This window comes from Oncorhynchus mykiss, chromosome 30 (genome assembly GCF_013265735.2).
Source record: "Oncorhynchus mykiss isolate Arlee chromosome 30, USDA_OmykA_1.1, whole genome shotgun sequence".
Lineage (NCBI taxonomy): Eukaryota > Metazoa > Chordata > Actinopteri > Salmoniformes > Salmonidae > Oncorhynchus > Oncorhynchus mykiss.
In genome coordinates this window covers 33035656-33057539 of record NC_050570.1, presented here as the reverse complement: position 1 = coordinate 33057539, position 21884 = coordinate 33035656, and the positions used below count along the sequence as shown (strand labels likewise).

Genomic DNA, 21884 nt, shown 5'->3' with positions numbered 1-21884 from the left:
ACATCAGCCAACCTCTCCGGCTCAGTTAGTTAGATTGAATGGCAAATTTAAGATCTGCTCAATGCAGCAGCAGCTCTACACTGCAGTGCAGTAACATAGTAACATATGTTTCCTTATCCAGCTACTAGCATGGTGTACTACTCAAAGCCTCAGACAGTACTGGCCCACATCATCTTTGATGCATTTTTAATAATGGCTTCACACTCTGTTCTACTTTTATCTCTCTGGACTTTGAAGCAGAGTGGTGAATGTGCAGGCTAAGACCTAATAAATCATAGCTCTTAACAAGACACTAAGGTTGTGGGATTTTAGGCTCTGACAGAGGCACATGAAGCCACAGAATGGACTTTCATATGCAGGCTTGGGTGTGTTACTTTCTAAATGTAGTCATTTACAGTTACTGGTTACCTCACTAAAATTGTAATCAGTAATGTAACTTTTGGATTACCCTAATTTAGTAACATAATCTGAATACATTCAATTACTTTTAGATGACTTTCCGTTTAAGAGGAGTTAGAAGAAGACAAAAATGTATGTTACCATTTGAATAACATCTATTGCAGGATAAATCAATGGTAAAGTTTACAAAGTTGGCCATACAGTTGAAGTCGGAAGTTTAGATACACCTTAGCCGAATACATTTAAACTCAGTTTTTCACAATTCCTTACATTTGATCCTAGTAAAAATTCCCTGTCTTAGGTCAGTTAGGATCGCCACTTTATTTTAAGAATGTAAAATGTCAGAATAATAGTAGAGAGAATTATTTATTTCAGCTTATATTTATTTCATCACATTCCCAGTGGGCCAGAAGTTTACATACACTCAATTAGTATTTGGTAGCATTTAAATTGTTTAACTTAGGTCAAACGTTTCGGGTAGCCTTCTACACGCTTCCCACAATAAGTTGGGAGAATTTTAGCCCATTTCTCCTGGCAGAGCAGGTGTGAATGGGTCAGATATGTAGGCCTCCTTGCTCGCACATGCTTTTTCAGTTCTGCACACAAATCTTCAATAGGATTGAGGTCAGGGCTTTGTGATGGCCACTCCAATACCTTGACGTTGTTGTCCTTTTGCCACAACTTTGGAAGTATGCTTGGGGTCATTTTCCATTTGGAAGACCCATTTGCAAACAAGCTTTAACTCCCTGACTGATGTCTTGAGATGTTGCTTCAATATTGAGCCCTCATGAAGCCATCAATTGTGTGAAGTGCACCAGTCCCTCCTGCAGCAAAGCACCCCACCAACATGATGCTGCGACCCCCGTGCTTCACGGTTGGGATGGTGTTCTTCAGCTTGCAAGCCTCCCCCTTTTTCTTCCAAAAATAACTATGGTCATTATGGCCAAACAGTTCTATTTTTGTTCATCAGACCAGAGAACCTTCCTCCAAAAAGTATGATCTTTGTGGCTTCTTCCTTGCTGAGCTGAGCTTCCTTGCCATTCAGGTTATGTCGATATAGGACTCATTTTACTGTGGATATAGATACTTTTGTACCTGTTTCAGCATCTTCACAAGGTCCTTTGCTGTTGTTCTGGGATTGATTTGCCCTTTTCGCACAAAAGTATGTTCATCTCTAGGAGACAGAACACATCGCCTTCCTGAGCAGTATGACGGCTGCGTGGTCCCATGGTGTTTGTACTTGGATACTATTGTTTGTAAAGATGAATGTGATACCTTCATGCGTTTTGAAATTGCTCCCAAGGATGAACCCGACTTGTGGAATTCTACTATTTTTTTCTGAGGTATTGTATAATTTATTTTGATTTTCCCATGATGTCAATCAAAGAGGCACTGAATTTGATGGTAGGCCTTGAAATACAGGTACACATCCAATTGACTCAAATGATGTCAATTAGCCTATCAGAAGCTTCTAATGCCATTACATAATTTTCTGGAATTTTCCAAGTTGTTTAAAGGCACAGTCAACTTAGTGTATGTAAACTTCTGACCCACTAGAATTGTGATACAGTGATTTTAATCTGATACAGTGAAATAATCTGTCTGTAAGCAATTGTTGGAAACATTTCTTGTGTCATGCACAAAGTAGATGTCCTAACCGACTTGCCAAGAACAAGAAATTTGTGGAGTGGTTGAAAAATGAGATTTAATGACTCCAACGTAAGTGTATGTAAACTTCTGACTTCAACTGTTTATGGATTTTACATTTTACTTCATGGGTTGGTTATGTACAGTGGCTTGCGAAAGTATTCACCCCCTTGGCATTTTTCTTATTCTGTTGCCTTACAACCTGGAATTTAAATAGATTTTTGGGAGGGTTGTATCATTTGATGTACACAACATGCCTACCACTTTGAAGATGCAAAATATTTTTTATCGTGAAACAAACAAGAAATAAGACAAAAAAATGAAAACTTGAGTGTGCAAAACTGTTCACCCCCCCAAAGCCAATACTTTGTAGAGCCACCTATCGCAGCAATTACAGCTGCAAGGCTCTTGGGGTATGTCGCTATAAGCTTGGCACATCTAGCAACTGGGATTTTTGCCCATTCTTCAAGGCAAAACTGCTCCAACTCCTTCAAGTTGGATGGGTTCCACTGGTGTACAGCAATATTTAAGTCATACCACAGATTCTCAATTGGATTGAGGTCTGGGCTTTGATTAGGCCATTCCAAGACATTTCCTCTTAAACCACTCAAGTGTTGCTTTAGCAGTATGCTAAGGGTCATTGTCCTGCTGGAAGGTCAACCTCCATCCCAGTCTCAAATCTCTGGAAGACTGAAACAGAATTTCCCTGTATTTAGCGTCATCCATCATTCCTTCAATTCTGACCAATTTCCCAGTCCCTGCTGATGAAAAACATCCCCACAACATGATGCTGCCAACACCATGCTTCACTGATGGTGTTCCCGGGGATGATGAGAGGGTTTGGGTTTTCGCCAGACATAGCGTTTTCCATGAAGGCCAAAAGCGCAATTCTAGTCTCATCTGACCAGAGTACCTTCTTCCATATGTTTGGGGAGTCTTTCACATGTCTTTTGGCGAACACCAAACGTGTTTGCTTGGTTTTTTTCTTCAAGCAATGGCTTTTTTTCTTGCCACTCTTCCATAAAGCCCAGCTTTGTGGAGTGTTCGGCTTGAAGTGGTCCAATGGACAGATACTCCAATCTCCACTCTGGAGCTTTGCATCTCCTTCAGGGTTATATATGGTATCTTTGTTGCCTCTCTGATTAATACCCTCCTTGCCTGGTCCGTGAGTTTTGGTGGGAGGCCCACTCTTGGCAGATTTGTTGTGTTGCCATTATCTTTAAATTTTTTTAGTAATGGATTTAATGGTGCTCCGTGGGATATTCAAAGTGTCAGATATTTTTTTATAACCCAACCCTGATCTGTACTTCTCCACAACTTTGTCTCCTGTTTGGAGAGCGCCTTGGTATTCATGGTGCCGCTTGCTTGATGGTACCCCTTGCTTAGTGGTGTTGCAGACTTTGGGGCCTTTCAGAACAGCTGTATATATACTGAGATCATGTGACAGATCATGTGACACTTAGATTGCACACGTGGACTTTATCTCACTAATTATGTGACTTCTGAAGGTAATTGGTTGCACCAGATCTTACTTAAGGGCTTCATAGCAAAGGAGTTGAATACATATCCACGCACCACCTTTCCATTTTTTTCTATTTTTTTTAAACAAGTTCTTTTTTTCATTTCACTTCACCAATTTGGACTACTTTGTGTATGTCCATTACATGATATCCAAATAAAATATATTTAAATTATAGGTGGTAATGCAACAAAATAGGAAAAACGCAAAGGGGATTAATTATTTTGCAAGGCACTGTAGATAGCAATAATAAATTAAATCTGTATCGCCATAGACTACACCACTGCTGTCATACTTACTTCCAAGCATTTGTAAATTGGATTATCTGTCACGACTTCCGCCGAAGTTGGTCCCTCTCCTTGTTCGGGCGGCGTTCGGCGGTTGAAGTCACCGAACTTCTAGCCATCGCTGATCCACTTTTCATTTTCCATTGGTTTTGTCAAGTCTTCCATCACACCTGGTTCCAATTCCATCAATCACATGTTGTGCATTTAACCCTCTGTTTGTCCTTGTCGGTAATTGTTTCTTGTCGTGCTTATGCACGGTATGGTGGTATTTACCTGGTTTTGTTTGACTCATTTATTGTATTGTTCTGTTGACGGTGGTTTATGGATATTAAACGACAGCGTTTTAAATCAGTTTTCGCCCTCCTGCGCCTGACTTCTCTGCCGCCAGTACGCACCTCACTACATTATCTTTGGATGCAGTCGCACCATTGTAAGATATAGCTTGGACTGTAGCCTACAAAAGCCTATTCCTGCTCTTTTCCCACGATCCACCAAACACAGAATAGTGGTCTCTGAATTTTGGTCAGACTCGCTTTCGTTGAACAAATTTAAACTTGCGCCTTTTTCCAATGCTGATTTGAATGTTATTGATTCAACAGAGAAGCTTCAAAGATTTGTTTTCGCTAATATCCTTTCTGAATTTCAAAGTAATCCTGGAAGTTATCATCTAGTTTTTCGAAAGTATCTATATTATGATTACAATATTTTTGCTGGTAACGAAATGGATTACAGTTCGTTTTTTTGTAATCCCTTACATATAACAGATTACATGTAATCTGTTACTCTCCAACCCTGCTCATAGTGATGGCAGGGGCTAGTATTGAGGAGCTCATGAGCATGCTGTAGCACAGAGAGAGAGCACTACTATTAAGCTCTACAGGAGTGGATTTGAGACCCACACCCCTCCCTGCTCTCTTTCTCTATTTCTCCTCTCTCTCTTGGTTAATCCATCCTGACACTGGGTGGCTGCCCTATAGTATGTGCAGGGAGTAGTAGTGAGGCTGGCGTAGATCTCCAACAGTTTGCATGGCTTTCCTGAGTAAAATCACATCCGCATCGATGTCTTCAAACCAATGTCTTCAAACTATGTGCATCAAGACCAATTCCTCTGCTTGGATTGTAATTATGCAGTTTGTTTGATTTTCTCATGATGAGGACCTCTATATTGTTATTGGGAAGCCTTTCCACCATGGCATGAAGGAGAATTATGTTATAGCTTGAGATTATACTGCAGGCTCTTCAAAGACATTGAGCTGCTAATTGCTGATTGTTGTCAACAGACATTTTAATAGAAACCATCTTGAGGGTCCTCTCCTCTCTGTAATTAAGTCATATCTGCAACCTATTCCCTATTTTGTTCACTACTTTTGACCAGGGCCCAAAGGCCTCAGGTAAAAAGTATTGCACTATATAGAAAAATAGGGTGGGATTTGGGACACAGATATGACTTATTTACAGAAAGAGGAGGACCCTCAAGATGGTTTCTATTAAAATGTCTGGTGACAACAGTCAGCAATTAGCTGCTCTATGTCTTTGAAGAGCCTCTACTATAATCACAAGCTATAGCATAACCATCCTTCATTCCACATTCAGGGCCAGAGAAATCCAGACAACAAACATCTCTGACTGTAAGGATATTGTATCTGTGGTACAGTGTGAGGGTCTGTATCCTGCCTGCTTCCCTTCCTGCCTGCCTGACTGGCTGTGTTAAAAGTATAATGTATCTGCTGGAGAGTGGTGGGGGAGATAGGCCTGTATCATCCCTGCCTCCCTGCCAGGCAGTCAGGCTGTCCAGGTTAGGATGTCTGTCATGATATCACTGCTGCTGCTCCTCTCACACTGCAGGGATTTATTTTTTTATTTCACCTTTATTTAACTAGGCAAGGAAAGAGGGAGAGAGAAAGAGACACGGTTGAAAGAGGAGTCAAAGGAGAAGAAAGAGGAAGCCTTCCCTTAACTGCCAACCTCTCACTACATTTAGGACTTTCCCACAGTCTTAAACATAAAGGTGCAAGTTGGAACCAAATAAGGTTTTTGAGAGTGATGCTATAGGGCAAGTGTCATACTCATGCCACAGAGGGCTGAGTGTCTGCAGGTTTTTGCTCCACACTTGTACTTGATTGATAAATTAAGGTCACTAATTAGTAAAGCACTCTCTTCACCTGGCTGTCTAGGTCTTAATTGAAAGGGAAAAAAAACTGCAGACACTAGGCTCTCCATGGAATGAGTTTGACACCCCTGCCATAGGGAACCATTTTAGGGTCTCTGAAGATCCATAAATGTGATTGTTCTTTGAAGAACCATTAAAAAAATCCCAAATGAGAATTGTTTCGGCCCTCCAGGATCACAATTTAATTGCCCTACTGTAGGGTTTTAAGCCTTATTTGTATAATTCCCAGGGCGTCTTTCGAGTGAAATTTAGAGTTACCAGTACCACCCATGAGGACTGTGTTTGCTATTGACAGAGACATGATTCCATTCCATTACAATGAGCCTGTCCTCCTATAGCTCCTCCCACGAGCCGCCTCTTCTTCACACACACATGAATTATTTGGTACCAGATGACAGCATTGGCTGTGACTACTTGTTTGTTGCCGGCTTTGACACAACATCCTCGGCCCAATGTCAGGCTGAAAAGAGGTGGCTGCTGCGTCGTGTCGGGCTGGTGACAGGCCCTGTCACCTCTGGCTCTGGAATCAAGGGGGGGGGGGGTGCAAGTCGTCACTCCACTCTCCATTTTACCGACATAAGAGACAGATCCCGATCTTGACATAGCACTCATCTTCTCCCGATCAAAGACACAATCTGTCTTCCTATGCTACACTGTTAGCTACTTTTCAATTTTATCAGTAACTCACTGCATTTGTGTCATGATGTGAGAACAGCAAGAATGTGTCACTACAAAGTTTAATGGTTTTAAATGACTGTCTTGTATTTTCTGGATAACTCACTTGTAGCATTTGCTTGCAGTAGGTCTCTTAAAAAAAGAGAAGCTGCTCAAGGTTATTAAACAGAGGCGCCAAGTTATTCTTCTTTTGTTGATATCAGGTAACGTGAAACATACTGTAACTCTGGCCGCCAATATGCAATGTCTCCAAACCCCCTTTGATTTAAAATCTGGTCTTGGCATTTTTCATTTAAATGTACGCAGCCTAAATCCACTGAAGCTGATGTAATTGTGTTTTCTGATACCTCAGCAAGTCTGTTCTTGATAAGGATATTTGTATAAATGGTTCCAATGTGTATCGCACTGACTGAGTGGGGGTGGGGGTGTATATAGAAAGGTGGGGGTGTGGCTATATATTTAAAGACTACATTCTTTGTAAGTGTGGCAAGGCTGAAACTATTTGTAAACAGTTGGAATTTCTTGCTTTGAATCTTGAGGTTTCAAAGGGTCTCTCTGTAACTGTGATTGGCTGTTATAGACCTCCCTCTGCTCTCATGATGCATTTTCTTCTCTGATGCACCTTATGTCTAAACTTCTTTATAGTGAAATGATCTTGATTGGTGATCTCAGTAGGTGTTGGTTAAAGTCTGTGCCTGATGATTTTAAAATGTATTGTAATTCTATGAATCTTACCCAGTTGTTAACTCACCCACCCACCCAAATCTCAAATGTCCAGAGAAATCTACCCTGATCGATTTGATATTGACAAATGTTCCACATAAATATTCTGCGGTTGGTGTTTTCTGTTATGATTTAAGTGACCATTGTGCTGTTGTTGCTGTTAGAAATACAAAGGTTCCTAAGACAATCCCACACTTTATTCTTAAGAGAAATTGTAATAGTTCTAATGAGCAGGCTTTCTTTCATGATTTGTTTTATTTTGACTGGAGAAAGATTGAGTCTATTCCTATTTGGAAAATTCCTGGAAATTCTTTCATTATGTTTTTTTCCAAATAGTAAACAAACACACCCCATTTCGCAGTTTCAGAGTTACAAGCTGTCTTGTATTATTCACAAATATAATCTAGCCTGAGCTAAGGCAAGGAAATCATGTTCTGATGCTGATTTGCTTCTTTTTAGGCAGCCCACGAAACAAGTATTCTTCTCAGGAATATTTGATGTATGTTACCACTGATAACCTGAACGACCCTAGAAAGTTTTGAAGGTTATTAAGTCTATGTCTGGTAACAGTAATGTCAATGAATTACCGTCATGTGTATCGAAGGACTCTTGCTGTATATTACAAAACTGAACTGCTGAATTGTTTCAATGAGCACTTTGTATCATCTGGTAGGCTGTTTGAGTAGTCTCTGTGTCTGTACAACCCTGTGTGGATAAACCGGTTAGAGCTGGTCAAACCTTTAGCTTTTTGCCATTCTCAGTGCAGGAGGTACATAAAGCCCTGAAATCCTTAGATCAGAGAAAACCTGCAGGTCCTGAACTTCTTGATCCCTGATTTGTTAAACTGGCAGTTGATTTCATAGCTGAACCACTTACATCTCTGTTCAATCTAACCCTGGAATGTAATAAAATATGAAGTCACCTCCTTTGCATATGAAGTCACCTCCTTGGCTATGAAGCCACTAAATAAGATCTCGTGGAACCAATTATCTTCGGAAGTCACATAATTAGTTAAATAAAGTCCACCTGTGTGCAATCTAAGTGTCACATGACCTGCCACATGATCTCAGTATATATACACACCTGTTCTGAGAGGCCCCTGAGTCTGCAACACCACTATGCAAGGGGCACCACCAAGCAAGTGGCACCATGAAGACCAAGGCGCTCTCCAAACAGGTCAGAAACAAAGTTGTGGAGAAGTACAGATCAAGGTTGGGTTACAAAACAATATCTGAAACGTTGAACATCCCACAGAGCTCCATTAAATCCATTATTTAAAAAGGGAAAGAATATTGCACCACAACAAACCTGCCAAGAGGGCCTCTCACCAAAACTCACGGACCAGGCAAGGAGGGCATTAATCAGAGGCAACAAAGAGACAAAAGATAACACTGAAGGAGCTGCAAAGCTCCACAGTGGAGATTGGAGTATCTGTCAATAGGACCATTTTAAGTCGTATTCTCCACAGAGCTGGGCTTTACGGAAGAGTGGTCAGAAAAAAAACATTGCTTGAAGAAAAAAATAAGCAAATGCGTTTGGTGTTCGCCAAAAGGCATGTGGGAGACTCCCCAAACATATGGAAGATGGTACACTGGTCAGATGAGACTAAATTTAGCTTTTTGGCCATCAAGGACAATGCTATGTCTGGCACAAACCCAACACCTCCCATCACCCCGAGAACACCATCCACAGCATCATGCTGTGGGGATGTTTTTCCATCGGCAGGGACTGGGAAGCTGGTCAGAATTGAAGGAATGATGGATGGTGCTAAATAGAGGGAAATTCTGTTTCAGTCTTCCAGAGATTTCAGACTGGGATGGAGGTTGACCTTCCAGCAGGACAATGACCCTAAGCATACTGCTAAAGAAACACTCGAGTGGTTTAAGGGAAAACATCTAAATGTCTTGGAATGGCCTAGTCAAAGCTCAGACCTCAATCCAATTGAGAATCTGTGGTAAGACTTAAAGATTTCTGTACACCAGCGGAACCCATCCAACTTGAAGGAGCTGGAGCAGTTTTTTCTTGAAGATTGGGTAAAAATCCCAGTGGCTAGATGTGCCCAGCTTATAGAGACATACCCCAAGAGACTTGCAGCTGTAATTGCTGCAAAAGGGTGCTCTAAAAAGTTTGACTTTGGGGGGGGGGGGGGGGGGGGGGGGTGAATAGTTATGCAAGCTCAAGTGTCTGCTTATTTCTTGTTTGTTTCACAATAAAAAATATCTTGCATCTTCAAATTGGTTGGCATGTTGTGTAAATCAAATGATACAAACCCCCCAAAATCAAAAATGTTAATTCCAGGTTAAGGCAACAAAATAGGAAAAATGCCAAGGGGGTGAATGGTTTCGCAAGCCACTGTATCAGGTATGTCTATATCCTGGAAAATGTTCTTGTTACTTACAACCTCATGCTAATCACATTAGCCTATGTTCGCTCAACTGTCCTGGGGGTGGACAACAATGACACTGATCCCCATTTCAGGAAACTAGGCATATGTCGTAATTCACAACTTCACAGAAGAGCTATTTGAATGTTTTTTTTAATCAAAATGTGTTTTTTGGTCAGAAATGTTTTCTGTAACATTTGAACTTTCATGTGCCTTAATAACCTACGTGTATGCCATCTGTAAATACGAATACAATTGTTAAATGACAAGCCCTGTTGGTTAAGCCACAGAAAAAGTCAGCAACCTTCCCACTAATGAGTGGGCTGGACATGCAGAGAGAGTAGTTTGGATTGGTTTGCCATATAGATGGTTTCTGTCTATTTGAGCTGGTCAGTCTGTTTTGGTAATCCTGTCAAACTCAGCTGTTTTAAAAATGTATCATGTAGTGGAGCTGCATAAGTGTTATTCTCCACTTTCTGTGTGTTGTTCTCCACTTTCTAAAGGGTTGAGTTTTGAAATCAGTGGAATTAGAGTAAGATTTTTTTATTTTTTTTATTTCACCTTTATTTAACTAGGTAGGCAAGTTGAGAACAATTCTCATTTACAATTGCAACCTGGCCAAGATAAAGCAAAGCAGTTCGACACATACAGCAACACAGAGTTACACATGGAGTAAAACAAACATACGGTCAATAATACAGTAGAAAAATAAGTCTATATACAATGTGAGAAAGTGAGGTGAGATAAGGGAGGTAAAGTTTTAAAAAAGGCCATGGTGGAGAAGTAAATACAATATAGCAAGTAAAACACTGGAATGGTTGATTTGCAGTGGAAGAATGTGCAAAGTAGAAATAGAAATTATGGGGTGCATAGGAGCAATATAAATAAATAAATAAATACAGTAGGGAAAGAGGTAGTTGTTTGGGCTAAATTATAGATGGGCTATGTACAGGTGCAGTAATCTGTGAGCTGCTCTGACAGCTGGTGCTTAAAGCTAGTGAGGGAGATAAGTGTTTCCAGTTTCAGAGATTTTTGTAGTTCGTTCCAGTCATTGACAGCAGAGAACTGGAAGAAGAGGCTGCCAAAGGAACAATTGGTTTTGGCGGTGACCCGAGAGATATACCTGCTGGAGCGCGTGCTACAGGTGGGTGCTGCTATGGTGACAAGTGAGCTGAGATAAGGGGGGACTTTACCTAGCAGGGTCTTGTAGATGACCTGGAGCCAGTGGGTTTGGAGACGAGTATGAAGCGATGGCCAGCCAACGAGAGCATACAGGTCGCAGTGGTGGGTAGTATATGGGGCTTTGGTGACAAAACAGATGGCACTGTGATAGACTGCATCCAATTTATTGAGTAGGGTATAGGAGGCTATTTTGTAAATGACATCGCTGAAGTCGAAGATTGGTAGGATGGTCAGTTTTACAAGGGTATGTTTGGCAGCATGAGTGAAGGATGCTTTGTTGCGAAATAGGAAGCCAATTCTAGATTTAATAACTTTGGATTGGAGATATTTGATGTGAGTCTGGAAGGAGAGTTTACAGTCTAGCCAGACACCTAGCTATTTGTAGTTGTCCACATATTCTAAGTCAGAGCCATCCAGAGTAGGTATGTTGATAGCTAAAGAGATGGAGAAAACACCTGGATTACATTTTCAAACTAAGGGCAACTGTGGCATGGCATCCGTGACAAGTCGACACGTCCATCACGCATGATGAAGCTGTTCTAGCTATCTCCATTTTCAGATATTACACATTTCTAAATGTCTCATTTCAAGCTAAAGTGTACTGTTAGCTAGCTAGCTAACGTTAGCTGGCTGGCTCCCTAGCTAACGTTATGTCTATGAAGATATTATTCATATCCCAGAGACATTTGCTTTGCTAGTTAGAGCCTAATATTAGCTAGCTAACATTGAACCTGTTTGGTTAGCTCCCAGCAGATTCATGCACGGTAGAAACGACATGATTTGGAACTATCTAATGTTTGCTGACTGGCTCGTTAGCTAATGTTACGTAGTGTGTAATCTTACACGTTGTTTACCTAGCTAGGTTCATTGTTTATGTAGCTAGCTAGCTAGCTACATGTCTTAAGCTAAAGTGTACAACACCCATTGAATATGGCCGGTGTCAGCATACATTGGCAAAAAGCGTTATGAAATTGTTGCCAGCAGAGCTGGTTAGGCTGTTTTATTGTTATCGAGAGGTAAACAAATCATCGGCCAGAGTGTCAACTGTGCACTCTGAACGCTCCGACAGCGAAACGAGATGGGTGGGGCAAAAGCTTAAGAGGGTGTGAACGATGCTGAAGGGGTGTAGACATTCAAAGGCCATTTTCTCAAAAGTTAGTTTACAAGTTTATCAACTTTCAAAGCAGAATTACTTTTCCATTGTTCCTCATATTTAGTGTATGATATACTATTTTGTAGTCTCTACTTTTATCCAATGTAAAAAACACAATTTCAAATGTTGCTACATAAGACCAAATCCAGGTGGTGAGTCACAAATACTGTACAATCCAGGTGTTCAAAGCTCTTAGATGAATGGAATGGAATATATTAAATTATATCAAACACATAACCACCCCCGCACCAAAAGAAATGGTTTGATACCATTCCATTCACTCAATTCCACTGATGTAAATTAGATATTTCTGTATTTCATTTTCAATAAGATTGCAAAAATGTAAAATATGTTCCCACTTTGTCACTATGGGGTATTTTGTGTAGATGGGTGATATAAAAATGTAATTCATTTTTTAATTCAGGCTGTAACACAACTAAATGTGGAATAAGTTAAGGTGTATGAATACTTCCTGAAGGCACTGCATATCAACATGATTCTGCTTTGCTTCAATGTAACTAGCTAGCTATGAATAATAGTCAAATGTAACCTAATAAGCCTTAATGCATTGCCCAAATGTATAGTTTGATAAACTGTGAGAAAAGGCAGAGAAGGTTTTCACGACACGTGTCAGACATTTCTCATACAAGAATCATTGATGAATCACACAAATGCAGTGGTTCTTCCTTTAAACGTTGTGGGGAACTGCAACACAGCTTGCGGGGTGCCGCAGAATTCTATGGCACGTTTTTTAAGTGTCAGCCATTGTTTCCAGAATGACACAATTTACCACAATCTGCCACCATCTACCACAAATGGTCGCAGCATAAACTCAAAACTTTTAAAGGAAGAACCACTGTGCGTACTGTACATTAATGATGAAACATACTTAAAGAACCCATCCCCCATACAGTACCTCAATTTTATTGTTACATTGTACTAACTGCCAGGCTTGTGAAGTGAACATATAACATGGAGTATGGCTGTTTCCTCTTAGGACACAGCCAGCTCTCTCTGCATTCACATGGCGTGTCTGGACAGGAATCCTCAGCCTGTCTGTTGCTCTCTGGATGGAGCCTATAATTTGTCCCAAATGGCCCCCTACTCTCTTTTTAGTGCACTACTTTTGACCAAGGCCCATAGGGCTCTGGTCAAAAGTAGTGTACTATAAAGGGAATGGGGTGTCATTTGGGGGGGACACCCCCAGGTTGGGCCTTCACCATCACATCTCCTTATACCATTTCAAAGACACTTCATGGTTTCCCCTGTTGCTGAGCTACCTGAGGTGGCCAATAGACGGGAAGAGAAAATGAAGAAGAAGGGAGACTTGGAGAGGCTTCCCAGTACACTGACACAAACCTCCATATCAATAACAGTGTCAAGACATGGGAGAGAGAAAATATTTTTTTAGGAAAATTAGTTGAGAAAGTTTAGAGAGCCTCGACCACAAAAGAGCCCCTGCTCATACAGGCACTCTATAGCCTCACGTGTTCATTGCCTTATAGGCTACTTTGTGGTTCAGAATGGGGATGAACACTGGTTTATAAAATACTTTGACAAGCATGAGCCAGATCAAGCCTAATTGGTGTGTCCAACTGCCAGATGGGCGGCTCCCATTTCAGACAAGACAAGCTATAGATGCACTTTTTGAAAATGGCATTCCCGGCGTAGTGCACTATTTATGAAGCACTACACAATTTTTGTGTTGGATGTTATTTGGGACTCCAAATAACAAAACTCCAAATCCACAGACAGTCACTATCATAAATAGCGAAGGCTTGATAATCAAATGGTGATTAAATTCCATCTATTTTGAAATCTTCTTCAAAAGCTTATGGTTGGAGGGAGAGGCCTTTGAATCCCCACTTCAAAGAGCAGAGACATAAACAGAAAGACTGCCTTCATAAGAAAACCAAATTACTAGTTTTACAGAGAAACATTGGTTTGATCCACATCAAACTATTGTAAACCGTTACACTTAAACCTCAGGCTACAACCTGTGTCTGTGCGTGCATGTACCTTCTTGCTTGGATGTCTTTGTGTGCGTGTATATTCTTTGTGTGTAAGTCATGAGTGTCTTTCCATAAATGTGTCTCTCTCTAAGTGACATATAGGATAATATAACACATTAGATCTGGTAAAAGATAATACAAAAAAAAAACTGTTTCTTTGTATTTTTCTTGTACCATCATCTTTGAAATGCAAGAGAAAGGCCATAATGTATTATTCCAGGCCAGGTGAAATGTATATATTGGCCACTAGATGGCAGCCGTGTATGGGTAAAGTTTTAGTCTGATCCAATGAACCATTACATTTCTGTTAGAATTTTTGTATCAAGGCAGCCCAAATGTGCCTAATTGTTTTTTTATAACTTGTTCAAAATTGTTAAAAATTGTGCACTCCTCAAACAATAGCATGGCATTATTTCACTGTAATAGCTACTGTAAATTGGACAGTGCAGTTAGATTAACAAGAATTTAAGCTTTCTGACAATATCAGATATGTCTATGTCCTGGGAAATGTTCTTGTTACTTACAACCTCATGCTAATCGCTTTAGCCTATGTTAGCTCAACCGTCCCGCAGGTGACCCACCAATCCTGAAGAAAGGAAAGGGTTAGGCACTAGGGTTAGCATGAGGTTAAAATTATTGTTCAGGTTAGTGTTAAAAATCAGATTTAATGACCACTGTGCAGAGCTGCATTCAGAACCAAGATTCATGATGAAAAAATGCTAACCTGCAGACCAGAACACAAACATAGCCTCCACAAATGTGAAATGTGTTGTTTTACAGGGATTAGCTACATTAGTGGAGGAATCTGCAATGCAATTAACCTGCCGTGAGCACAGCAAAGCCTGCTCTCAGATTCCTGCTGTATGGCATCGGGCTGGGGGCCAGGGTTGACGAAACAGGCAGACGGGGGGCTCAGGGGCTGAACAGGGTATGGTAGTAGGTGCCAGGCGCACCAATTTGTGTCCAGAACTGCTCACTACTGGAATTTGTTCCCTGCCTGTATGGACCCGTAGAGATTTTTCCTCTGTTAGCTAGGGGTCACCTGCACACACATACAGACTGTGTCATTTTGAATAGGAGCTAGCTGGCTGTGAAGTGGCCCCAGTGTGAGGTAAAGCAACATATAGGCCACCAAGAGGTAAATGGTGACTTCTCTAAATAAAAGACTAACAGACTGTAGAGATGGATTGTTGAATCAGCCTGCTTACAATATCCTGCATCCTATTCCATATGGGCCCTTGTCAAAAGATGTTCACTACATAGGGAATAGTGTGCCATTTGGGACACAACCGTATGCCTAGCTGCTGAAATGCAATCTCTCCCTTGAGAAGCTCTCAGTTTTCTGGTGAACAAAGTAAGAGACAGCTTGTTCAGGGAAACTACCTTTTCACCCAAATACATGTCTATCTGATGGAGTGCATTATCAATGAAAGAAGAACGGGTTCACCAGTTCATAGAAACTGGCCCATTTTCTTTATCATTTGACTACTTACTCTACCTTTAAAAAGTTTGGGGTCACTTAGAAATGTCCTTGTTTTGAAAGAAAAGCTCATTTTTTGTGCATTAAAATAACATCAAATTGATCAGAAATACAGTGAAGACATTGTTAATGTTGTAAATGACTATTGCAGATGGAAACTGCAGATTTTTTATGGAATATCTACATATGCGTACGGAGGCCCATTATCAGCAACCATCACATCTGTGTTCCAATGGCACGTTGTGTTAGCTAATCTAAGTTCATCATTTAAAAAGGCTCATTAGAAAACCCTTTTACAATTATGTTAGCACATCTTAAAACTGTTGTGCTGATTTAAAGAAGATTAAGATGGGCAGAAAAACACAGACAATGGACAGAGGAACTCTGCCTAGAAGGCCAACATCCCAGAGTTAACTCCTTACTGGTAACATTGAGACTGGTGTTTTGCGGGTACTATTTAATGAAGCTGCCAGTTGAGGACTTGTGAGGCATCTGTTTCTCAAACTAGACACTAATGTACTTGTCCTCTTGCTAGCTCCTATTTCTAAGTGACCCCAAACTTCTGAACGGTAGTGTATATCCCTTTTGAAAACAAATTAATGTTCTCATTGAGGCCACTATCTTTCATGCGGAACATTCACAAAAAACAATGCTTTCATTCCTTATCTTCAGAAGAATATATTTAGATTTTCCCAAGCAGGCAGGCACAATAAAAAGTTGAATTACAGTTCCTTTATTTAACCTCTTGAATCTTTATCTACTGCATTAACGCCAAGTTGCGAAACAAGTATACCTTTCTAAAACTGAGGTTGTTATTTAAAAAAACTACAGGGATAGTATAGATACTGGTTTTGGGTGAAGTATGCTAATATTACCGTGGGAGATGGGGACTTGTGGAGAACACACACAGGCCCCTTGAATCTACATGCTCACACACAAACTCTCAACTTGGCAACTTAGTACAGGTATCTCAGGGCAAAGATTGGCCAGAGGACAACTATTAGAGGCGCTAGTCTTTAGTCGACGCTCTGTGACTGCTTTGTGTGTATGTATGTGTGTTTACTTTGACCAAGTGGGGTTACTTTGTTAACAGACAGAAACAGTTGAAGTCAGAATTTGCAATTCTAACAAGACCAGACAGACAGATCTGGCTCTAGATAAAATAACAAAACTGAGAATCGCTTTAATCACCAAAATATAAATTCATCCAATACCAACTTTCCTTTAAATTCTTTGCACTTGACCACTTCTGCTATGTAATACATTTTCAGAACAACAAAACGAAATGCAGTAAAGAGCCACACTTACCCATTTCAATGTCCAAATGAAAAATACACAATAAAGGAAACTCCTCAGGAAATAAAACTTGTCTTTGAAACTGCTGTCATTCCTCAAAAATACATACAAGATTCTACTCAATATCCTTTAGTCCTTTAGCACAAAACCTCAGTCAGTCTGCAGTCAGAGAGAGAGAGAGACCAGGGTGGTGGGGACTAGCCACTACAGGTGGAGGGAAAGAAACTGGGAAAGAAGGAAGGTTGCAGCATTTCAGGTTGGCTGCTAAGTAGTCTAACTCTGGTTGTGTCTTTACTCCTTTGCCTCGAGCTGCCTGGCCCTCTCCTTACTATGCTGTGTGAAATGGCCACCGTCTGTAAAGATTCCACTGAATCCTACCAATGGTGTAGGGAGCCTTGCTGGGGTCACTGGAGCTCAATCTCTCCTGGGACACTCTCCAATGAATACCCACAAAGTTCTGAACAGGCCAGCAAAGCCACTGCCCATGCTACAATGTGATGTCACAGGTGTTGAGTTTCAAGCCAGGGTTTTGGGGGAGGTGTTTTCAGGGGTCTGAGCCAATGGGAGGGTTTGTTGCAGGTTTGATTTTACACAGGTACAACCAGACTCCTCCAACTCTCTCCCACCTAACCTACCACTGATTGGCTGAGAAGAAAAGAGAAGACAGAGAGACAGAGGGGTTGGGTTGGATTGGGGTTTAGCAAAGCATGTCTTGAGTATGTAGAAGTCGTTATTTGCCTGAAAACATGCAGACTGACTCTCTCTAACCAGCTGGAACGCTAATCCTGTTTGTGAGGTGAAGGAGTTTAAAAAGAACACTCATTGATTTTCAGTTTAAACTCAACCTGTCTGAAAAAATAGAATAGAGCTACAGTAAAGACCATTCAAATAATGGTACAGACACAGAGAAATCTGACTACGGTAGGTCGTTAGCACAGCAGGAGGCCATTCCCTCTTGCTAGAACAAAATACTTCCCTACAGTGTACCAACCTGGTACAGACAAATCTTCCGTGTCTACTTGTAGAATCGCAATGCTCTTCAGTGGTTGAGGTCTTGACTTTGAGCCAATCAGAGAGCACGAACCTCCATGTGGGGGAGCCTACAGAATTGACAAGAAAAATGGAAAAAGAGGTTCCTTTTCCTGGTGTACTCCACCCCCTACTATTAGAATAAAACTCTTGACTGACTCATGATGGATCTCCTCTCACTCTTTCCTTTCCACCTTGCTCCGAGGGATGGATGACTGAGATATCCGGCTGGAGCAAATACATTAATTTAAATTTTTATTAAATTAAAGATGCCAATAAAGCAAACTGTTGGGGCATTTCGATTTTTATACTCCAGTTGAAAGTACAAAAAAGAAATAGCAATGTGACTTGTATTAAACACTATTACAATGTTTAACATTGTGTTAACACCATTTCACAATAATGTTTTCTGAACCAAAAATAATAATCTTAGCCATTAACTATTAATCATTCTATAGTTCAGATTAAATCATTTGGTGTCATAAACCAATAACAAAGAATGCAGAGAACAAGGTAATGCAATTGTACCAGTGTATTTTGATTTCCATTATGGAGACTCCTATTGGATAAATGTGGCAAGACCACTTGTTGCAACCAACAAATGTTGAGCTAGTTTTAAGGACTTGTGGGTGAGTTTTGAGTGGTAATTTAACTGGAAAATGTAGCTAGACCTGCCAACCATGTGCAGAATAGAGCTTTCTTTTCTAGAACAAGTCTTTACATCTAGCTAAGGCGTTTTGTGCTTGAATAAGTATTTGTTTTGTTAGGTTCCGTTTGATAATGAACACCTGCTCATAAGTTAGCTAGCTACTGTAGGCAGTCACATACACTATATACAAAAGTATGTGGAAACCCATTCAAATAAGTGGACTTGGCTATTTCTGCCACACCCGTTGCTGACAGGTGTATACACTCGAGCACACAGCCATGCAATCTCCATAGGAAAAATTGGCAATAGAATGGCCTTACTGAAAGCTCAGTGACTTTCAACATGGCACTGTCATAGGATGCCACCTTTCCAACAAGTTCATCAAATTTCTGCCCTGCTAGAACTGCCCCGGTCAACTGTAAGTGCTGTTTTTGTGAAGTGGAAACATCTAGCAGCAACAACGGCTCAGTGATGAAGTGGTAGGCGACACAAGCTCAATGAATGTGACCGCCTAGTGCTAAAGCACGTAAAAATGGTCTTTCTTTGGTTGCAACACTCAATACTGAGTTCAAAACTGCCTCTGGAAGCAAGGCAGCGCAGGCTGTTTGCCAGGAGCTTCATGAAATGGGTTTCCATGACCGAGAATCCACACACAAGATTAAAATTATCAATGTGCAATGCCAAGCGTCGGCTGGAGTGGTGTAAACTCACCTCCATTTGACTCTGGAGCAGTGGGAACACATTCTCTGGAGTGATGAATCACGCTTAATCATCTGGCAGCTCGACGGACACTACCTGACGATATGCATAGTGCCAACTGTCAAGTTTGGTGGAGGAGGAATAATGGTCTGTGGCTGTTTTTCATGGTTTGGGCTAAGCCCCTTAGTTCTAGTGAAAGGAAATCTTAACGATACAGCATACAGTGACATTTCAGACGATTCTGTGAATCCAACTTTGAGCAAACAGTTTGGGGAAGGCCCTTTCCTGCATGACAATGCCCCTGTGCACAAAGCGAGGTCCATACAGAAATGGTTTGTCGAGATTGGTGTGGAAGAACTTGACTGGCCTACATAGAGCCCTGACCTCAAACCCATCGAACACCTTTGGGATGAATTGGAACACCGACTGCGAGCCAGGCCTAACTGCCCAACATCAGTGCCCGACCTCACTAATGCTCTTGTGGAAATCCTTTCCAGAAGAGTGGAGGCTGTTATAGCAGCGAAGGGGAGATGAACTTCATACCAATGCCCATGATTTTGGAACGAGATGTTTAACAAGCAGGTGTCCACATACTTTTGGTCATGTAGTGTACACTTCATATGAAAAGAATGGGGTGGTAAATGCAGCACAATACAGAGAACACTAAATGCTTTACCAAGCTAGCTATCTAGCAAGATGATGAAGAAATAATGCAATTCACTCTCCATTATCCCATATTGCCAGTGCCAGTTTGCTTGCAAGCTAATGTTAGCAAAATGGTAAGCATTGTTGATTAGCATAACAGAGCTTGCTAGCTACTTGACAGCTAACTGGCAGCTGGTTCGTTTAAAAAATGGATCCATTGTGATTTAATTACGCTAGTTATCTAGTTGTGGCCATCTGGTTAGTATCAACAAGGGATTGCTTCAAATTCTGGCTAACTAGCAACAACATTACCGTCATCTTGCTAGTTAGCTTACATTAGCTACAGCAGGCACAAGCCGAACAAGCTACTCCCACCTGGTGGCCTGTAGGATTTAAACAAACTAAATCGGCGATAGAACAGTTTTACGAGAACAACAAAAAATTAGCACCTCTGCCACAGTGTCTGTCGGTAGTTAAGTACCTATCGGCAGTTAGATTTATTGGTAAGTCTGACCCTTAACCGGTTCTTCAGAGGGAACAATCTAATGCCCCTTAAATGGCAAGTCACCAAGAAGAAAGCATGAAACAAAATGTATATGAAAAATAATGAAAAAGTGAGTTAATGCTGCAAACTTTTATCCAAAGCGTATTGTCTTGAGTTGAAGGAGCTAGTGAGAATGTTTTCTTGAGCATGGTACTGATTGCTTATGACTGAGCGGTGCTTCAACTAAACACAGAATCAACCTCTCTGGCTGTCCACTTACAACCTGTTACAGCAGCCTGTAGAGTCCACGTATGTGTCTCAGTCAAGCCAAACTAAACAGAATGCATTCATTTGTTTACTTGAAATTGGTAGTGATTACTTATAAATAGTGCCTCAACTGAGCACAGAAAAAAAAATTTAGACTGCACTGTAAAACATTCCCTTAAAATTGTACTTTAACTTACTGGCAGCAATTGGTCAGTAAGTTACTGTAATTTCTGTTACAGTACAGCTACTGTAATCCATTTATGGTACCAAAATTTTACCAAGCCAGTTACTGTAATCTAATTACAGTACCAAATATAATTACATCATATTACTGTAATTACCCAGTGACATATTACCCAGTGTTCTTTGCAAGTTTACATTTTTACATGAACATTTTGGTCATTTAGCAGCGGCTCTTGTCCGATGCTCTTGTCCTGGAAGGAGTCCATCCAAATCATCTTGGTTCCTGGACCCTGTCCATGCATTTCAAGGCTGCATTGAGACAATGACTTATCAGTGACCCAAGCCCTGATCAAATAATCCCTGCCATTGTGTCGCTGAATTGTCATATTGCTGCTGCAAATGTACATTGTCCCAGGGGTGTTGGCAGTCATAATATAAGTAACCTAATTTATGTCCCTCTAACTCCCCTAAATACCTCTGTCAATCCTACAGCTATTGTCAGCAGTAATTATACGCTTTTGAACCTGAGTTATGCTGTTAGCACTGAGAAGATTTGCCCTAGTAGGAAGCCCACTGTGTGCAGTTCACCCTGCACTATCAGTTTGAACATAAATATCACTGTCATGTCTACCTGTGAGAGAATGTAGTGATCATAATAAAGTAGCCATATCTAGGAAAACCAAAGTTCCAAAGGATGGGCCTAATATAGTGTATAAGAGGTCATACAAGAGGTTTTGTAGTAATTCCTATGGTAAAGGGGAATTTAGGAATAAGTCTGGCTGCACAGCATTGTAAATTGAGAAATCAGGTGACTAAACTGAACAAAAGGTTTGGAGCACTTTAAATGACATTTTGGGCAAAAAGGCAAACTCAGCTCCATCGTTCATTAAATCAGATGGCTCATTCATCCCAAAACCCACTGATATTGCCAACTACTTTAACAATTTTTTCATTGAGAAGACTAGCAAACACATCCATGAGTATCAGACAAAATTATGAAAT

At 40.8% G+C, this 21884-nt stretch overlaps 1 protein-coding gene across 9 annotated transcripts in view; it reads right to left on the bottom strand.

The window, feature by feature from the left end:
* LOC110521733 (receptor-type tyrosine-protein phosphatase F) overlaps positions 1-17400 on the bottom strand; it is a 338288-nt gene extending 320888 nt beyond the window's left edge. For 3 of the 9 annotated variants that reach the window (XM_036968461.1, XM_036968462.1, XM_036968463.1), the window contains exon 1: positions 16939-17400. The gene's annotated coding sequence lies outside the window, so the exon portion shown is untranslated. The remainder of the gene's footprint in view (positions 1-16938) is intronic. The other 6 variants (XM_036968464.1, XM_036968465.1, XM_036968467.1 and 3 more) reach the window with 2 other exon arrangements.
* Positions 17401-21884: the final 4484 nt, after the last annotated feature.